The 18,625-nt window shown below is 49.2% G+C and overlaps 1 protein-coding gene across 6 annotated transcripts in view; it reads right to left on the bottom strand.

Annotated features, from left to right (window-relative positions):
* The window catches only part of PHC2 (polyhomeotic homolog 2), a 556,042-nt gene that overhangs the window by 455,249 nt on the left and 82,168 nt on the right, over positions 1–18,625 (bottom strand). The gene's annotated exons all lie outside the window — the stretch shown is intronic.

Raw genomic sequence — 18,625 nt, 5'->3', positions numbered from 1 at the left:
CGGCTGGAACTCGACCAGAGTAGCATTCTGGTCGTACCAGCGCTTCATTTCTTCTTGACTCGCCTCCAGGTTGGCTTCGGCCAGTTCTCGGAACCTCCTGGTCTGGTTCCGGAGGGCCAGGACATATTGGAACACATCTCGGGGGGTGGTCTGGGGTGCTGCCTCCCACCCTTCCTTAACCAAACTGAGGGGACCTCGGACGGGGTGCCCATAGAGTAATTCAAACGGGCTGAACCCTAAGGACTTCTGGGGGACCTCCCGGTAAGCGAACAAGAGGCAGGGGAGCAGGACGTCCCACTTACGCCGGAGGGGCTCTTCTAGGCCAGCGATCATCCCTTTCAAAGTCCTATTAAACCTCTCTACTAGGCCGTTCCCTTGGGGATGGTACGGGGTGGTGAACTTATAGGACACCCCACATTGTTGCCACAGGGACGTCATATACCTTGATATAAAATTAGTGCCGCGATCGCTCACGACCTCGCGGGGGAAACCCACCCTGGAAAAGATCCCCATCAGGGCCCGGCCCACCACGGGGGCCGTAATGGTGCGCAGGGGAATAGCCTCTGGATAGCGGGTGGCGTGGTCTACTAGGACCAAGATGAAACGGTGACCTTGGGAGGTGGGGGGGTCCAGTGGCCCCACGATGTCGATTCCGACTCGTTCGAAGGGGGTACTGACGACCGGGAAGGGTTGGAGGGGAGCCTTGCGCTTCCCCCCACTCTTCCCACTGGCTTGGCACGTGGGGCAGGACTTACAGTGGGCTTCTACCGCTGCTTTCATCTTAGGCCAATAAAAATGGGTCACGAGACGGCTGTAGGTCTTGTCCTGACCCAGGTGACCGGCGAGGGGGACATCGTGGGCTAAGCCCAGGAGGAAATCCCGGAAGTGGAGGGGTACCACCAGTACCCGTCCGGATCCCAGCTTCACTGATTTCTGCTCACTATACAGGATGTTATTTTCCCAATAGATTCGGTGCGTTCCGGTCTGGTCACCTGCGGCTTGGCCCTCGGCCTGGCGCCGCAGCCCGACCAGGGAAGGACAGGTGGCTTGCTCCCGGCAAAATTCTTCCCGGGTGGGCCCGCCCTCGTGGCGCCAATGGGCCAACTCGGGTAGATCCCCCAACTCGGGGACCGGGGCGGGGTCGGATGGTGCGGGTTCGTCGCTGGTGACGGACCCTTCTGATGGGGGAACGGGAGGACCCTCGGCGGGGACGGTACGGGCTTCTTCGACCGGGGTGCTCTCGACTTCTCTCCGGGGAGTGAGTCGGGCGGTCATAGATCGGGTGGTGGCACACACCCACTCGGGGAGTCCCATCATTCCTGGGTGGGCCTTGCGCTCTACGTGCTTCCAGGGAGAACTCTCCAGGTCGTTCCCTAAGAGGCAGTCGACCGGCTGGGAGGTTCTTACGGCCACCTTGAGTTTACCTATCACCCCTCCCCACTCAAATGGCACCAGGGCTACCTGACACATACTTTCCCTATTGTCTGCAGAGATTACGGGGCAAAAGACATTGGGGAGGATCTGCTCCTCGGGGACTAGGTGCCTGAGGACACCGGTGATACTGGCCCCGGTGTCCCGCAGGGCCTCTACCTGGTGGCCATTGATCTTGACGAGCTGCCCATATTTCTGTGTGTTGGATGGTAGGAGGCTACCAGGGATCATTTCCCTATCTCCCAGGGATACTAGGGCCATAGCGGCGGGTTCCCACTCCTCGGCTTCCTCAACCTCCTCCCCCAGGGCTACGTTGGCTATCTGTCTCGCAGGGGTGACTTGGGTGGCCATGGGGCACTCTGGGTCATTGGCGTAGTGCCCGGGTTTCTGGCAACGAAAACATGTAACGGTCACCCGGTGTCCTCGTCTCCCAGGGGGCCCTGTTACTGGTGGGGGGGGCGCCGGGAAAGGTGGAGGTGGTGTCTTCGGGGGGCTAGGCTGGGACTCTCTCGGCCCTCCCTGGTTCCCTCCCCCTCTCTGGCGGGGTGGTCCCTGACTGGTTCGGGGGTACTCTCCTACCATGCCCCGGGAGACCCGGGTGTTGGTCCAGCGGTCGGCCTCCACAGCCAGCTTCCGGGGATCTGTGAGCTTGCTATCCAGCAGATGTTGACGAAGCTCTATGAAGCAGTTCGCAGCCAGATGTTCCCATAACATGAGGTCAGTGAGTTCGGCAAGGGTGGTGACCTTGCTGCCCTTGACCCACCCATCGAAGGCCCGACTAAAAAAGTTTACATACTCCACCCAGGTGGTGCCCGGGATCTTCCGGCAGTCCCGGAACCGTTGGCGGTACATTTCTGGGGTGAGGCCGTATCTTGTGAGGAGAGCCTCTTTCATGTGGCTGTAAGAGGTCTGCAGGGAGAGGGGTAGGTCGAGCAGGGTGTCCCTTCCTTCGCTCAGAAACCGCCCCCACAACCCCGCCCCCCAGTCCTTCTGTGGAATCCGATGGGAGGTCATGGCGACCTCGTAGGCCCGAAACCATTGCTGAATGTCATCGTTTTTATAATATTCTTTGACCACATTCTTGGGGATGTGGACCTTCTGTTCCGCTGGGGGGGCCGTCTCTCGGTTCCCCGAGGGCCTCCCGTCCTCATTTCGGGCCTTGAGCTCGAGTTCTTTTAAGCTGCGTTCGTGCTCTAGTTGGAGCTTTCTTCCTTCGTGCTCCCGTTGGAGCTTCTTTTCTTCCAGTTCGCCTTGTACGCGCATTTGCTCTACCGCTAGCTTTTTCTCCGCTAACTTCAATTCGCCCTCGATTTTGAGTTTAGCTAACTCGAGTTCATGACTGCGGCGTCTCTCTCTGTCCGCGAGTTCTCCCGGGGATAGGCCCCCGTCTGGTACAATGCCTTGCACCTGATTGTCGCTGCTTTCACTTGGAGGGAGTTCGGCTTCGTCGGGGCGCTCCCCCGTGCCTTCCGGGCGGGATGCCCCGGTCTCCACCCAAGTTTTCAGTGCTTTCTGCAAGTCTTCCTTAGAGTTGAGGCCAGTGGTAGCTATTTTAAGTTCTTTGCAAAATTGTTTTAGCTCTTTGTGTGTGTATTCTTCCAGATGCTCCACCTGGAACACTCTGTTGGCGTTGGTTTCTGCGGAGCTCATGGCGCTTCCTTCTGCCATCTCTGTTGGTCGTGCGTCCGTTGTTCACTGTACGATCTCTAGGTGATGGGCCCGAATCCCGTCGCTTGCCACCAATGTTAGACGGTGACCTCAGAGGAGCCCGGAAAGGGGTCCTGACTTCCCTGAGTCTCACCCGTGTTGTATCGTAGCCGGGCACTGGCGAGAGATTCCCCAGGGGGAGGAATCTCGCAACTAGGATCGTACTTCTGGCACCACACGACACAGAGAGACCACACTGGGTATTCTCAGAAACAAGCTTTATCAAGTAGGTATCACTGCAAATATGTACAAGGTGAGCACGGGCTCAAGAGTCTCGGAAAGGTAGGGGGTAGCGGGACAGTCTCTGGTAACGGTTCAAAGCAGGGACGTATCCGGCGCACAGCTCACAATCCTCGAGCTGGGGGATACGTGGTCGGAGTCGGGGTCCGGCGGGACCGTGAGAGTCTGGGGGAGCCGCGAGTCACTCGGCAGGGCTCAGGTACAAGGTCGGAGGTCTTACGATCTTCAGGGAGCCGCGAGTCACTCAGCAGGGCTCAGGTACAAGTTCGGAGGTCTTACGATCTTCAGGGAGCCGCGAGTCACTCAGCAGGGCTCAGGTACAAGTTCGGAGGCCTTACGACCTTCAGGGAGCCGCGAGTCACTCAGCAGGGCTCAGGTACAAGTTCGGAGGTCTTACGATCTTCAGGGAGCCGCGAGTCACTCAGCAGGGCTCAGGTAGGTTCCAGTTCCAGGAGCCGCGACCACGTCAGCAGGCTCTCGTTGTTCCAGCGTCGAATCTGCCGGACAGTCTCAGAGCACCCCTTGTTATAGGTCGACCCCGCTTTGATGTCCGGAGTCTGCGCAGGCAGGGGTCTGGTCACCTGGGGGCCGCTTGTCGGGGTTTCCTGCTATTGTCTTTTGATCCTTTCAGGGCCGGGTCGGGAGGAGTCCCAGACACCCAGCAGGCACGGAGCCAGCCCTCAGGGAGGCCGGAGGGCCGATCGAAACCCATCGTCCCAGGGGAGTTCAGAGGTGCGATAGAAACTGCTCCCCTCTCTCATCCCCTGGAAGCGTGATGTCCTCCAGCCGGAGTGGCGCCTCGAGGCCCGGGTCGCGCTGGGGCCGGGCGGCCATCTTGTTGCAGGGAGTGGGCACGCGGGCCCGGGGTGGCCGAAAGGAGGGAGGCCATGGACGGGGATGTCCGGGGTTGGTGCAGGTGTCCTGGTGGGAAAGGTCGGCTGGGCCGCGTGCTTGGGTTGCAGGCACCAGGTTTCGGTGGTGCGGGGGCACGGAGGGCCTTTCTACGAGGCCGGGTCCAACAGACATGAAATCAGATCTAGCTCAGAGAGAAAAAAACAATTGGATTCTGCCCAGATGACATAATGAAACATAAATTTTGTGCCATAAGTGAGACAGCTTTGATTATGGAGGTCAGCATAATCCTCCTAACACTGAGCAATGCAAGACTGTAAAACCTCTGTCTGCATTTTTAAAATATCCAGAAGCACAATCTTCAAAGGGTTGGTTTCCAAAGCTGAAACATGTTCATCCTTTTTAATCGCTACTAAAGTAAAACTCTCTCGGCAGAGTTGGCAACTACGATGCTGGCCTCAGTTCACATCACCCCAGCTGTAGGTCTCTCTCCTTCTGGATTAGCAAGTGGTCTAGAATTATTGACACTGGTACTTGTACTCAGTTGTAAAAGAAGGAAGATGTCGCTGCAAGTGTATGAAGGGCCTTCAGGTGGAGGAGAGGAAGACGTGGTCAGACACCTCTTTCTGCCACCCAATCCACTAAGTATTTCATTAATAATTTTTATAAGCAAAGGCATTAGCATTTCTGTTACAGGCTTAGCCAATTCGTAGTTTGTACAGCAGTGTTTACAGGCACTTCGAAACATATGCTTAGCTAACCCCGAATGACGTGAATTGCTGAGAACAAGAACAAGCATTGGCATAGCCAATAGGTCTCGCCTTTGGGACGTTATAAGTGTTTAGCCATGCAACAGTTGCATAATTAAATACTTATAAGGTCCCAAAAGCGAGACCTATTGGCTATGCCAAGCGGCCGTGCGGCCGCGAAAGTGATCGCGATCAAAAATCAAAGCGGCCGTGTGGCCCCGAAAGTGAAAGTAATCGCGGTCAAGCGCGGCGCCCGCGCACATTCACTGTAGCTCTAGGCTGGCCTGGTAGCACTTTTTGGAGCCCTCTCAATAAGTCTCGCCAGACCAGCGCATGCGCTGGGTCAGGCGAGACCTAAAAATGGTGATAGAAAAAAGCAGGAGAGAAACAGGTGAAAGAAGGACACATGAAAGGCTCTGTGGTTATGAGACTTATAAACGCCTGACAAAGCCGCTACGCCACTGGCTTGCTTGATGCGAGATTGGGAGACAAGCTAGTCCACCTACCGACCCATAGGGCCATATTAGTTGCGCTCAGTTACGTACACTTTACCGCACATAGAGGGGGTCAGGGGGTGTGTCGCCAGGACAAATTGGTTTCATGGGGGTTCGTAAAAGTCTAGGTACGTGTCGAGTGATTTCCACATCCCCCTGGTTGCTGGTCTCCAGGGTGAGTTCTGTAGTGAAATGCTGTCCGCACCTCTGAGGTGCGTAACCCATTTGAACCAGCCTTTTTATGAGGTCTTACATGTGTCTTTCCAATTGGCAAGGACCATTTTCACCGCCGCGGTCAGCATCAGGTCTAGTAGGTCTTTATCGTGCTCCGATCTAAGTTCTGCGGTCATAAATGCGGTGGCGAGTGAGGAGAATTCATTTGTTAGCGTACAGCCCAGTACCCTATTTATAAAACCAAAGATTTTCTCCCAGAATGTTTTGAGTGTTGGGCATTGGTAGATAAGGTGTGCTAGGTCCCCCTTTCCCTTGCTACAGTTCCAGCATTGTGCATTGTCCCTGAGTCCTAGTGAGCATATGTGTGCAGGGGTCCAGAAAGCCTTATGGAGTAACCAGAATTTTGTTTGTGAGAGCACCGGGGAGATTTTATTGCGTGAGGCAGAGGCCCATAGTGTTGCCAGTTCTTGTTCCTTAAGTGTGTTTTTGGTTTGTTTTACCCAATAGTTAATTGTCTTATCGTTAAGTTTGGTGTTTTTTTGGCGTAGGAGTTTGTAGAGGTGTGAGACCTGGTGTCCTAGTTTATTGATGTTTGCCATGTACTGGGAGATTGACGGTTGTGTGGGCGATAGTTTGATTTTGGACAGGGCCGTTTTGATTTTCAAAAAGTTGTAGAAATCAATGTCTGTTAGGTTATGTCTAGACTTCAGTTCTGCGAACCTGGCGGGGTATGCCACATCCTCAAGTTGGTATAGGTGGTAAATACCTTTCTCTGTCCATGTGTCGAAGGCCAGGCATTTCCCCTTGTATAGAATCTTACTATTGGCCCAGAGTGACTCCAACTTAGAGCCCTTGATGCTGCACTCCATTTTCTTATCTATCTTTAGTAAGGCAATTTTTGTGTTTTAAAAAATTGACCTAGAGGCATGATTATGCCTATTTGCTGTTAACAGCACCAGGAGGTTAGGTTGTTCAGGATGGCCCTCTCTACTTTTAGCCAGGCCGGTGTGTATCCATTAGGGGGTGATATCCAGTAAGACCCCTGTTTTGCCAGAAATGCTATTTGGAATATTCTGAAGTCTGCTAGGTTTACCCCCAGGTTTTTTCTCTAATCTTAGTTTTTTTATGCTTATCCATGCTTTCTTCCCTCGCAATAGGAATTTAGAGATCAGAAAGTCTACCTTACGGTGAAAGTCATCTGTGAGTAGGAGTGGGAGCATGCTGATCAGGTAGTTAATCACTGGGTTGATCATCATTTTGATCGTTTCAATTCTGCCCCACCACGTTATGAATTTTGGGGACCAGGCCTCCAGGAGTTTCTTTATCCTATCTTGCAATAGTTTCTCGTTGTAGCCTAGTGTGCTCATTAGGTCACTCCCAAAGTTTATCCCTAGATATTTGATAAATCCTGTTTGCCAGACTAGACCTGCTCCTCCTAGAATATCCCTAGTGCAGTAGATGTTTAGCGGTTTGCATTCTGATTTATCCCTGTTGAGCTTGTATCCTGAGTGCCCGGCGTATTCTCCTATGGTGTCTATCAGGGCCTCAATTGAGGTCTTCGGTTGCTCCGTTACGATTAGTATGTCATCCGCATTTGCAGCAAGTTTTATTTCAACCCCATTAATATCACCCCCTTTTATTTTCGTGTTTATCTTGATGTCACAGATCAGGGGTTCCAGTGCCAGCAAAAATAGCGCGGGGGACAGTGGGCAGCCCTGTCTTGTGCCTTGTTGTAGTAAATAGTTCAGAGAGTGACCCGTTAATGACAATAAAGGCTTTTGGGTCCCCATACAGGGCCATCTTCATCCGTATATACCCTTCCCCCAAGTTGAAGGATTGCATGCAGCGCTCCAGGAAGGTCCAGGAAACTCTATAAAAGGCCTTCTCGGCATCAAGGGTAATAGCTACTGCTGGCTCTGCTTTTGTGGCCGTATGCTCCAGTATGTGGCAGAGAAGTTGAGTATTGTCGTTAGACATCCGAGTACGTAGGAAAAAAACCTGGGAGTTGCTTATTAGGTTTGGTAGGACAGAGTTGAGTCTGGTTGCTAAGGTTTTTGTGTACATTTTGCAGTCCATATTAATAAGGAATATGGGTCTGTAGTTTTTGGGTGCCAAATGGTCCTTACCCTCCTTTGGAATGACTATTATGTTGGCTTCCGACATGGATTGGGACACAGTCCCCCTATCTGCACAGTGGTTAAAGACCTGTTTCATGGTAGGTTTCAGCTGCTCTAGGAAGTCATTGTGTTTGAGGTAGTCCGTTATGGCCTCCTCAATCTTTTTTTTGTTTGCGGGGTCTGCTAGGACATCGCTGTTAAACCGCCATCTGTGGGGGACGGCTTCATTGTGACAGCCGCTCAGCTTTAGACGGATACATGAATGGTCTGACACTAATCTAGGCGCTATCTCAGAGTGTTCTATTAGATGTGTGTGGGGCCCTGAAATTAGTATGTAGTCTATCCTGCTGTACGAATTGTGTGGTTTGGAGTAGAATGTAAAATCCCTAGTGTCCGGGTGCTGGAAGCGCCATGGGTCCTTAAGGTTGAATTTAGAGCAGACATTTTTGAGTGTGATGTGTGCGTTTGTCGGCTGGTATTGGCAGGATGACTGTCTATCCATTATATGGTCCTGTGGAATATTAAAATCCCCCGCCACCACCACGAGGTCGTTCTGGGGGAAACTATTTAGCGTGTGTGAAACCCCCTCCCAAAAGGTTAGGTCGTCCGTGTTTGGGCCGTATATATATTGGCTATGTGGATTAGCTCCTCTCCCCTTCTCAGATGTGTGACCAAAAGTCTACCCTCTTCATCGTGGTACTGCGATTCTAGTGTTAGGTTGGATCTTTTGGATAACACTGTAATGACCCCTCGCTTCTTCCTTTCGGCAGGTGAGCAAGCCATCTGTGAGATCCAGTTGCCTTTCACTAGCCTGGCATCCTCTATGGATAGTTTGGTCTCTTGTAATAGGATTACATCTCCTTTAGTCTTAGCTAAGTAGTCTAAGATCTTCCTGCGTTTAATGGGGTGGTTGAGCCCTTTGACATTGAGGGATACTATATTTAGGTCAGAAGCCAGGCTGAGAGTATTACTGTGGGCCATTATCTAGAGTGAGGCATGTCTGGTGAGTCTACTCTACATACCCAATTCGCGATTGTGCTATCTCCGTGCTCTGGGCTGGAGGGTGGTGCTTTTCGCCCCCCCCTAACTCACCCCGTGCGGTATGGCTACAGGCCTCTTGTGAACTGCATGTGGACTGGGTGCCGGTTTTGTGTGGACAGATATGCTAGGTCTCTCACTTATATAGCTTATCAGTACTTGCCAGAACAATTTTGTTGAGAAAAAAAAGAGGTGAAAGTGGAAAGGAAGATAGAGAAAAAAGAAAGCCAAGAGCTTAGCAACCCCCCCCTCCCCTCTCCCGCCCCTCCTCCCCCAAAACATCGTATGTTGGACGTGCGGCAACAGGGTCGCCGTCCCGTCTCTCAAGGGATAACTGACTTGTAGTTTTGTGTCTCTATGTACCCAAGACAGCCTAGAATTATCTTGCTGCGTATTATTTTTTTGTTGTATTAATTCAGTGTTTGTGATCCCCCGCCCTTAAAACTTGCCCCTGCAACTATATAGGATAAAGGATATGAAGATTGTCCCAGCTTCTGTACAGGATTGTCTCTTAGGATGAGAGCTGGCATCGAGTGTAAAGTGTAAAGGTGCCGCCATCGCCGACGACAATTGTTCGTTGATCCGCGGGTCCATGGCCAAGACTTCATGTGTGCATTGAGGTATCTTATTGAGGTAGCTAATGAGGTAGATAATGTTGTTGAGGTAGCTGCTGGCTGCGAGTCTCTTGTGCAGGCTTTTGAGTCACTCACTCACCAGCTCAGGCGAGGCTCTCATTTTGCTGGATCCGGCTTGTGATGTCTCCATTTCTTGGGCTGTCAGGCCATCCAGGTATTTGGTCAGTTCCTTAGGGTCATCGAAAATGTGGGAACGACCTCTGTCGCCTTATCCTGAATCTGGCGGGGCCAATAAAAGAGAATTGTATGTTTTTCTTCCACAGCTTATCTCATAAGGCAAGGAACCCCTTTAGAGTAGTCCTGCGTAAATATGATCTTCTGCCCATTCCATGAGATCTGATGGTTTTTACGTGCAAAGTTGAAGATGGCTTCCGTGGGCTGCGATCTCAGAGGTTTGCAGATTATTGGCCGGGTCGCACTCCTTGTTGTGGATTTGAAGGTGGGGACTCTATATCTTCAAGAAAGACCAAGCATGAGCCCGCCGTGTCTTCAGCGCCCTCCGGGACTCCTAGTATTCGGATGTTCCCCTGCCGGTTTCGGTCTTCCAGTTCTGCTGTTTTTGTCAAAGTCCTCAGCTCTTTATTTGAGTCTAGACCTGCGTCTTCAATATCACTGATTCTTTGTTCTGCTGCAGTGAGTCTGTTATTAACTGTGTGCATGTCGACCCTGACCGCTGCTATCTGTAGCTGTATCGCGTCCATGGTTTGCTTTGTGGTCTTTGCCAGGTCATGGACATCTGTCAGCTTTTTTAGGATCATCTCTAGGGTGCCGTTGATGTCTTGTTTCTGTTTGATCGGTGAGTCGGCTATCGCAGGTTCTCCTTTGTTCTTCTTAAACTGTTGCTGGAGTCTTGATTCCCTCTCCGCCATGTTTGTGAGTCACTGGTTTTCTTGGTATTGCCCAAATTGCACTGTTCCTGGGCTGTTGTGGCTTGTGTTGCCTGTGGTGCGCTTGGGTCCCTACCTTTTTGGCAGCCTACTCAGCTGCGTTCCTCCACTGTATGTTCTTTGGGATGGTGCGGTGTTGGCCCCTTTGGTGGTCTCTTATCTTTATTCTTTTTACTCCTTTTATCGTTTATCCATCTGCTACCTGCTAGTCTCCTCGTCGGCCTGCCGAAGATGTTTGAGCGAATGTTGTATCCCGGTCTTTTTTTTTGTAGTGCTGAAAGGTGCTGATGGTGCTGAAGGTGCTGGTTTCACTTATGGGGATTTATGAGTGACTCGCTTTGGCAGTGTTCTTTCCAGCGCCAAGACGCCGCCTGGATCAGTACTTTGTATGCTCCTACTGTGTGTTTGCTGGAGGTACCCTAGCAGTGGTTATGGTGATCGTGCAGTGATCATGGGCGCTCTTCTCTTACTTGGCGGAGAGGTCTCCCAGGATTCAGGAGGTCCGTTATGCTACGGGTCGAGCAGAGGTGGACGGTGATGTTGAATGTGTGCCCTTCACATTCCGCTGCTCCTTCCCCAGGAGGGTTGACCGCTTGTAGCGCTGTCACCGCGGTACCGATTACGGCCGTGCTCCCGTTTTTTGGGGGGGGGAGATCACTCTCTACAAGGGGCTGCTGTGAGACTGCTGTGAGGCCGCAGGTTTGCCCTTTTTGCTGTCCGCCGCTTCTCCCCCCCCTCTCTTAGCGGGTGTGCCAGATCCTATTGACCAGCTTGTGGGGTCATAGAGGCCCGGCCCAGCGTGTGGGATCCGGTGTTCCGCCTCGGGCCACTCCCGTATCCTTTTCCCCCACTAATGTGACTGCTGCAGGTCGCACTTGGTTTACCCATCGGCATATGCTTTCGTTTTGTGTACACTGCACTGCGATTTGGCTGGGCTGCAAGTGGTGGCTCCTTGTTTTCCTCGTGCTTCGGCCCTCACCTGTGTTATTTATGGACTCCTCGCACTCGATCCTTGGTGTGACATACGCCTCCACTCTCGCCTTGACTTCTGTTCTTGGCCTACTGAGGATAGTGGCGGCGATGTTTACTTCATCTGAAGATCCTCTAAAGCTCGGTTTCGGTTTTCGGCCACCATTTTCTTGGGACTTGTGGTCGTCGTGTTGGCTCTTCCCGATTTACCCGGGTGTCTCTGCAACGGCGATAGCGGATGCACCAATGCTTAACGGCGCTGACTGGTTGGGGTTTAACGTCCTCTGATGCTCAGCTTACCGCTCCCCCTTAATCCGCCATTTTCCTTTGCGTCTTTGTGGACCTCGTGTAGGCGCCTCCTTTTCCTGCTTTCTTTGTCTTGCCTCTGGCGACTCTCCCAGGGGTACACTTATTGCAACCGCCACTACTCCCCACGTTGCTTCCCACCACACTGGGTTCTCCGGTGGTGGTGTGCTTCACCGTATGGTCGAGGCCGCTTTCGCCCCTCGCTTTTTTTGTATTTTATGACTCCTCATGCATGGTCCTCCATTGTGCAGTCTGGCCTCTCTCCCGCACCTTCACAGCTAATCTGTACCGGTCCAGTCCCTGGCGTCTCGGCACTGTCGGGGTGGCTGGGGGTGGCCGTGGTGCTTACTGAATTCCAGATTTCACTTTCGTTTTGGCTGCCATCTCCCTTGTCTCTGTGCTCATAGTGCTGGGCTCTTCGCGGTTTTTCTACCTTTTTCTCTGCGCGGGTGTCTCTGCGCTGGTGTCAACAGCTGCAGCTAGCGTTCCAATGCACAAAGATGCCTTTAGCACCTTATATGTTTGGTGTATCACTTGGGTTCAGTGCTCATCTCCCCCAATCCGACAGAGCAGCGTACTCAGGCAGCCATTCCCCGTGCCGTCCAAGCCACGCCCCCCAATTTCCGCTCTTTTCAACCACCAAAAACCCCAAGCACAAAGCAAGCCACTGGGAATTGAAGCCTTCTCTCTAGGTGTGTACAAAGAATGTAATAAAACCCACTTATACATTAAGTGAAAAATATCATGGTGGAAGTGTGAAAAAAAAGACAATGGGTAGCTGTATTTGTCAGGGACATTTCCTGTATCTGTCTTGTGAGGATGTTTTAACTGGTGAAGGTGTGTGTGAACTGCTGTTGCCAAAGTGACTTACAAATCCATGGAGAGGGAGAACCGAGCCAGATCACAAGATTTGGCATGTAAATCACGCAGCAATTGCCACAGGCATATTATTAGAGCATTTAAACATTTAAAAAAGTGTTATTTCTTCAACATTTGTGTTTCAGTTTCATGCGGTGCATGAGTGACGCAGACGCTTCTATTGCGTATACGCACGTGGTATACTTCTGAGTCATACTCAAACTTGAGAAAATATTACTATATACAAATCCCAAAAGAATAATCGTTGCTGGTTCATCTTTTCAGCGCGTGCAATGTTAAGAGAGGCTTGGACGGTCCAATGGCATGGAGGGGGGTCCAGGTAAGCTCAGTTCAAAGTGCATCGTTTGGTCACAGCTCGCATGATTTCTACGACCGACCCCAGCATGTCTCCAGCACCGATGTTTAATGCGAACTTAAATCCGCTTGTAACTGTGCCCCCTCTGCCTGCTTCCGCCAGCCCCCCTCACTGCAGCTGCCCCACACCAATTAGCCCCAGTCAAAACAAAACCGAAGACCCCCGGGAAAAATGTGCCTCATGGCAGTCACTTAAACTTCAAAGAGTTGGCTTATGAGCCGACAGTGGGTGGCTGGGCTTTTTGATGGACTGAGTGTCCACTGTTGTTTTCATTCCTAAATGATTCCGTAAAAAACGTAATCTATATCTTGCGCTGTTATACATTGAAGAGCGAGTCAATGGAACCTTTAAAATATCAGCTACAGTTCTCGAATCTGAAAATAACTAGGAAAACTTTGGGGTGCAGAGGATGTGAATGAAGGGGGGGGGGGTAATGTGGGAGTCAGTTAAGAAATCGCTGATGGCAAGTAACAAGATAACATTCAATAAGCAGGATGCGCGTGTCAAGTTATATAAATAATACAGCATACATCTTTCGAAGTTTATTTTTATTTCATCTATTTTCTCAAACACCGAGATGCTTGTCACGGTACTGCATGGGGTCAAAAGAACCACCGAGTTGAACAATAATGTCTGCAAAGTCTCACAGAACTGAAGTAGTGTAAACCAGGAAGCCACCTATGTCAAACTGAAACATAGGCAATCATTTGGGTCTCCGAAATTAGCAATTCGGGTCCTTCCACTAATATGTTTTGAGCTCAGGAATGTGTGAATTAGGTAAAAGTGCAGAGGGGGCAATCTACTTCTTCGAATACTTGGGAGCCATAGAATTAAGGCACTTGCCCGACAAGAGCCTGATCTTACAATCTATCTGCTTCCAAATGAGAGGCGGTGCAAGGCCTTCTGCTTGCGTACAGAAGTCTTTCTTTTATTTCCAATCCAAGACTTGCCACTGTGTTAACCACCAGCATCTGCTCTATCTGAGAAAACCAGTCATCTGACTAGTCCATTCTGGAATTTATTAAAGGACCAAACATGACATGACCTTTTGATGGACCGTGAGGAAAAACGGAATGGTCTCCACTGTTGCCTTAGCTTGAAAAAAGCATCATACATGTCTGTCTTTATCTGACACTTCATTAACAAACTGGGGTCTTACAGGACACCCACCCTGAAAAACCTAGGGCGGCCTAGCCTGTGTTGCAATGAGTTGAGCAAGGATCACGGACCCAAGAAAGTAGTTCAATCCAACCCATGCTGAACGCTTTGAGGACTCTACCCAGTTGTAGCAAGGAACATAGCGAGCCACAGGACACATCTGAGGCAACCCCACGTGTGCGGCAGGTAATAACCCACAGGAAAGGACATGCCACAACCTGCTATGGTATATACCTGAGGCATCCACCCAGGTGTGGCATGGAGCAACCAGTGACTAACTGAGGTCTGTGGTTTACGGTGGGGTTCGCCGCACATTTTTGGCACTTTTTTTCTGCACCAAACATTTGCCAAGAGCAAGAGACGGAAAAACAAACAAAGCGGAAAGTCGGAGGAAAAGACAGAAAAACTGTCATGATGGGAGAAAGCAGAATCCTGCAAGAGTGAGATAAAGCGCTAAGGAGTATCTGACAGTGGAATAAAGAGGCATAAGGTCAATTAGAGACTATATGGCCTAAGTATTGGGTGCATCAACAGTTAATTGCACCCGACACTCGCTTCTGAGCAGATCTTTGGGCACTGGAACGCATTCTTTTACAAACTAACCACTGGGAGCAGCCTATAAGAATGGTCACTCTATTGCCAGCCGTAATATATGCTCTGAGGACTTTGTCAATGAGCAGATTAGAGCAACCCATAAAAATGGTCAGTATAATAGCAAGCTATGCTCTGAAAGGTACAGACTTCAGTGGCTGAGGAACAACCCAAAAATCTGATCAGACACGATACTAAGAAGTTGTGGAGGGGATGCCCAAGGACAGATCAGCACCACAAGTACACAGGTTCATGGGGATCACTCAAGTGGAGTGATAGTGTAATCATTGAGTGTGTGACATTATGGACCTGAAGAGATGGGGTGGCACTCGATTTCTGTAGAAAGAATGCATGTCTTGTTACTGAATAAGATATGGGGGATCTACAAGTTGTCCTTCATAGAAGGATACAAGTGCGTGGAACCAAACAGGGGAGCTACAACAGGAGGCACATTTAAATTCTCAACCCCTTTGCCTAGATATCAGATCTGTATGCTCGGCGATGGAAGAAGAAATAGGAACATCAGTAGGGTGGATCAGCCAACCAATCTTCCCAGGGCAGTGAAGGAGGGGGGGAAACCCGAAGCCCAATTGCATATAGGTGGGGCTGAGGGAAAGGAGGAATACAGTCTAAGCACGCTGCGAAGGGGTCTAATCCCAGTCAGTTCTTGTTTCCTTACCACCTCCCTCTTTCTTAACATGATTTCAGGCGTCCAATGCTCCAGTTCCTTTTCCATGGACCAGTCTGATAAAGCAGACAGGGGTGCTGACACACTTATGGTTGGCAACAGGCAGGTTCAAACTTGTGAGATTTGGAGTTTAACCTCTTCTATGCCCATGACGAGATAGTCTCGTCATGGAGCGCGGTTGCGCTGTGCCCATGACGAGACTATCTCGTCATGGACCCCGCCCGCTAATACAATGCCCGGCACAGGAGGGGGAAAGGGCGGGGAACTGAAGGGGTTAAGATCTGACTTTACATATATTTTTGTGTGAGAAGGGAAGTAGACTACCTTGAAAATGGGGAAGGGTAGGAAATGCAGCTTGTTTTGCATTCAGGAGTTTCAGATTGGGGAACTAGTTTACCAGGTACGTTTGACATTGACATTATTTTAGATTGGCAAAGACATTATATCAAGCACATTATAAAGTAAGAGATATCCCGATCCCTTTAAAAACTTTGCATGTCACCACTGGAGTCCCTCACTTTATCTAGTGTGTCTCTTGCCTGAGCAGTGCTGGTATAACTAATAACGTGCAATGGATTCACTATATTTGCAGTTGTGAATTCCGGTGAGGCCCGACCTGTCCTAATCTACACATCAGCTCATTTTAACACATTAGTGGTATACAACTGGGATTCTATTCAGATTTTTCAGCTTTTACAACACCTTCTCAGACAGGACACAACAGCCTTGAAGGTCATAGATCCTGCGAAACCAGGAAACGAGACAGCAAGTATACGTCAATCTAGAAGTAGCCAGAAACACACAGGAGTCAAGCCCATATTCTTGGCCAGCAGCAAATAGTACAAGACTGAAGCGTGGCAAACAGAATTTAAATGTAATTTGTAGCATGCCCAATGTCAAGCTGTTCATCTCAATATGCTTTAAGCGAAGACTGAGGCCTCACCAAGTGGTGGCTGTGTTGCACGTTCCGGGACCGAACAGGAACAAACCTGATTCATCTTGGACTTCTTTTGTCCTTGATTTTGGACATCCACGCGAGGATGGATTCTCCCTCGTGAGAAGGTGGCGAAACACAGGATTTTTCTCACTTCATACAGCAAGAATCGATGTAGTTCCACTCACTTGTTAACTGGAGAGCTGCCAAGCAATCCTTCTGGCTTAAGGACTTAAAATCAAAGTTCCATGAAAACCAGGTGGACATAGTCGCTTGGCATGCCACAGGGCATTCTTGAAAGTGTACTATTTTTTGAGTTTCTGGGTCTGTATCTGAAAGTCAGAGGAATACCTCGAGTTGAAAGTGTTTTTTTAACAAGTCGGTGGTCAAGTTCGGAACTTGGCAAGGATGATTCAACTCTTCATCGTCTGGAAGGTCAACAAATGGAGAACCGTTCCATTCAACATTTGTTCTTTTTCGGTGCGGCTTAGAAATCGTAGAAAAATTGCAAGAGGCAATATGTAAAAAAACAAGCTATTGTTAACATCTGTGATGTCAGGTGGGAGGATGGAGGGGAATGGAGGTTAAGAAAAACATTTTGACTGCACTATTTTAGAGATTTTATAAAAACTATTAAGGTGCAACCTAAAACCAACTGGTGAGAACTACTTAAATCATACAATTGTTTTAAACCAGTGATATAAGCTTAAGTGCTTTAATTTACAACAACCCACAAGAAGTATACCTCTTACAACTACCTTCAATTACTACCCTAGGAATTCCTTCCATCACACTGACCTCACTTTATACTGTAACTGCACCTTAAGCCCAACTATTATTGGGATACCATGCCAGTGAATCCCGGACCAGCATAAGTACAAACAGTAGATGCAACAGGAATGCAGCTGTAACAGTGGGGTATGGGTGGACACCAGCACAATCTGATCTCGTTCACTGCCCTTTCCTCATATGTAAGGGCCTGTAATCGACTATCTGGTTCAACCTCAATTCAGTTATAACTAAATATTAAACTCTCTCACTATGGCAATGCAAGGTTTAATGTCTGTACTTAGCTCAGCAGGACACCTTAGACAGAACATACCACACATATTCAACACAGCTCAGATACACCATGTAGTTGATTATTAAAACAGCACACATCACTAATTACATATAATGGATCAAATGCTTAATTGCCAACAGTACACAGAACATGACATATACATCCAAAACAGCACAAGCATGCCCTATAGATGGGTACTGAAGTGCCTTCAACAGCACTGTCCATTAAAACACACCATACACTATCCCCCAACAGAACATCTTAAAACAGACAGACATCTGTTGAGCAATGGCTTGGTTACCGTCAAAAATTCTTGGAAGACAATTTGTTTTGAGCATTCTTGACTCCCCTTTAAACTCTCAATGGATTAATGCCGGTGCATTCAGCACAGATACATAATTAACATTTGGTCAATCCATGTCTTTAACTCACTTACTATCAATATTATTACGACTAAATAAAACATTTTAAAATTCATATGATAGCAATTTACAGAGTATATATTATGGGGAGCCATAGAGCTGTATCAATCAGAAATCATATATTAAAGATTCGCTTGTAGCCTCTACAGTGTTGACATTTTTCTGTCTGGGGAGATTGGCGTTGACCGGGGAATTAGATTAATTTTCATAAGAAGAGCCCTCATTGGGAGACAAGTTTACCACTGTAACTGTTTCTTGAACGAATAGAGGGTTAACAGGAGGTAGTGGGTATGAACTGGGAAGGCGGGACCTTGAATTTAATTAGGATGCCTAATGGGAACCAGTGAAGTGTCTTCCCTGAAGTCTGAATAGAAACCATTGGTTTAAGGTGGAAGATATTTTGAAGGTACTACAATTTAAGAAGGGAAAAAAGAACACTCGCTTGGCACAAGTCCTACTGGCCATATAACTTGTATTTTTAAAGTGCCTTCTGATATTCCTGCTGATACTTGGTTTTAATAGTGGACATACTGAAGAGAACCCTAGAAATGGCCCTTTTTCCTTCATTTGCAATCAGTGGGGCAAAAAATAATACAAAAAGGAGACTCACAGCACTCTATTAAAATTCTAACTAAATAGAGGGTTGCGTAAGAGCTTTCCTAGTAAACTGCTTGTGGATTTTCTGTTTTTGTCTGGACATCACGGTTTCTAAGCCAGGATATAACATATGCAGCGGGCTGGGAATCAACTAGTCTGGCACGAGGGACACATACTGTCTTTGTGGCAGGCACTCAAACCCAATAAACTATCTCGCCAGCTGCCCAAAAGGAGCACCTTAAAGAATCAAGTGCACAACAGTACTGTGTGTTATATTTAGGACACAGAAGAACAACGATCAAAATCTGCAAGACCCCTTCTTTCACATCAGCACCATGT

Source organism: Triturus cristatus, chromosome 1_2 (assembly GCF_964204655.1).
Source record: "Triturus cristatus chromosome 1_2, aTriCri1.1, whole genome shotgun sequence".
Taxonomy (NCBI): domain Eukaryota; kingdom Metazoa; phylum Chordata; class Amphibia; order Caudata; family Salamandridae; genus Triturus; species Triturus cristatus.
This window is presented reverse-complemented; position numbering and strand designations above follow the sequence as displayed.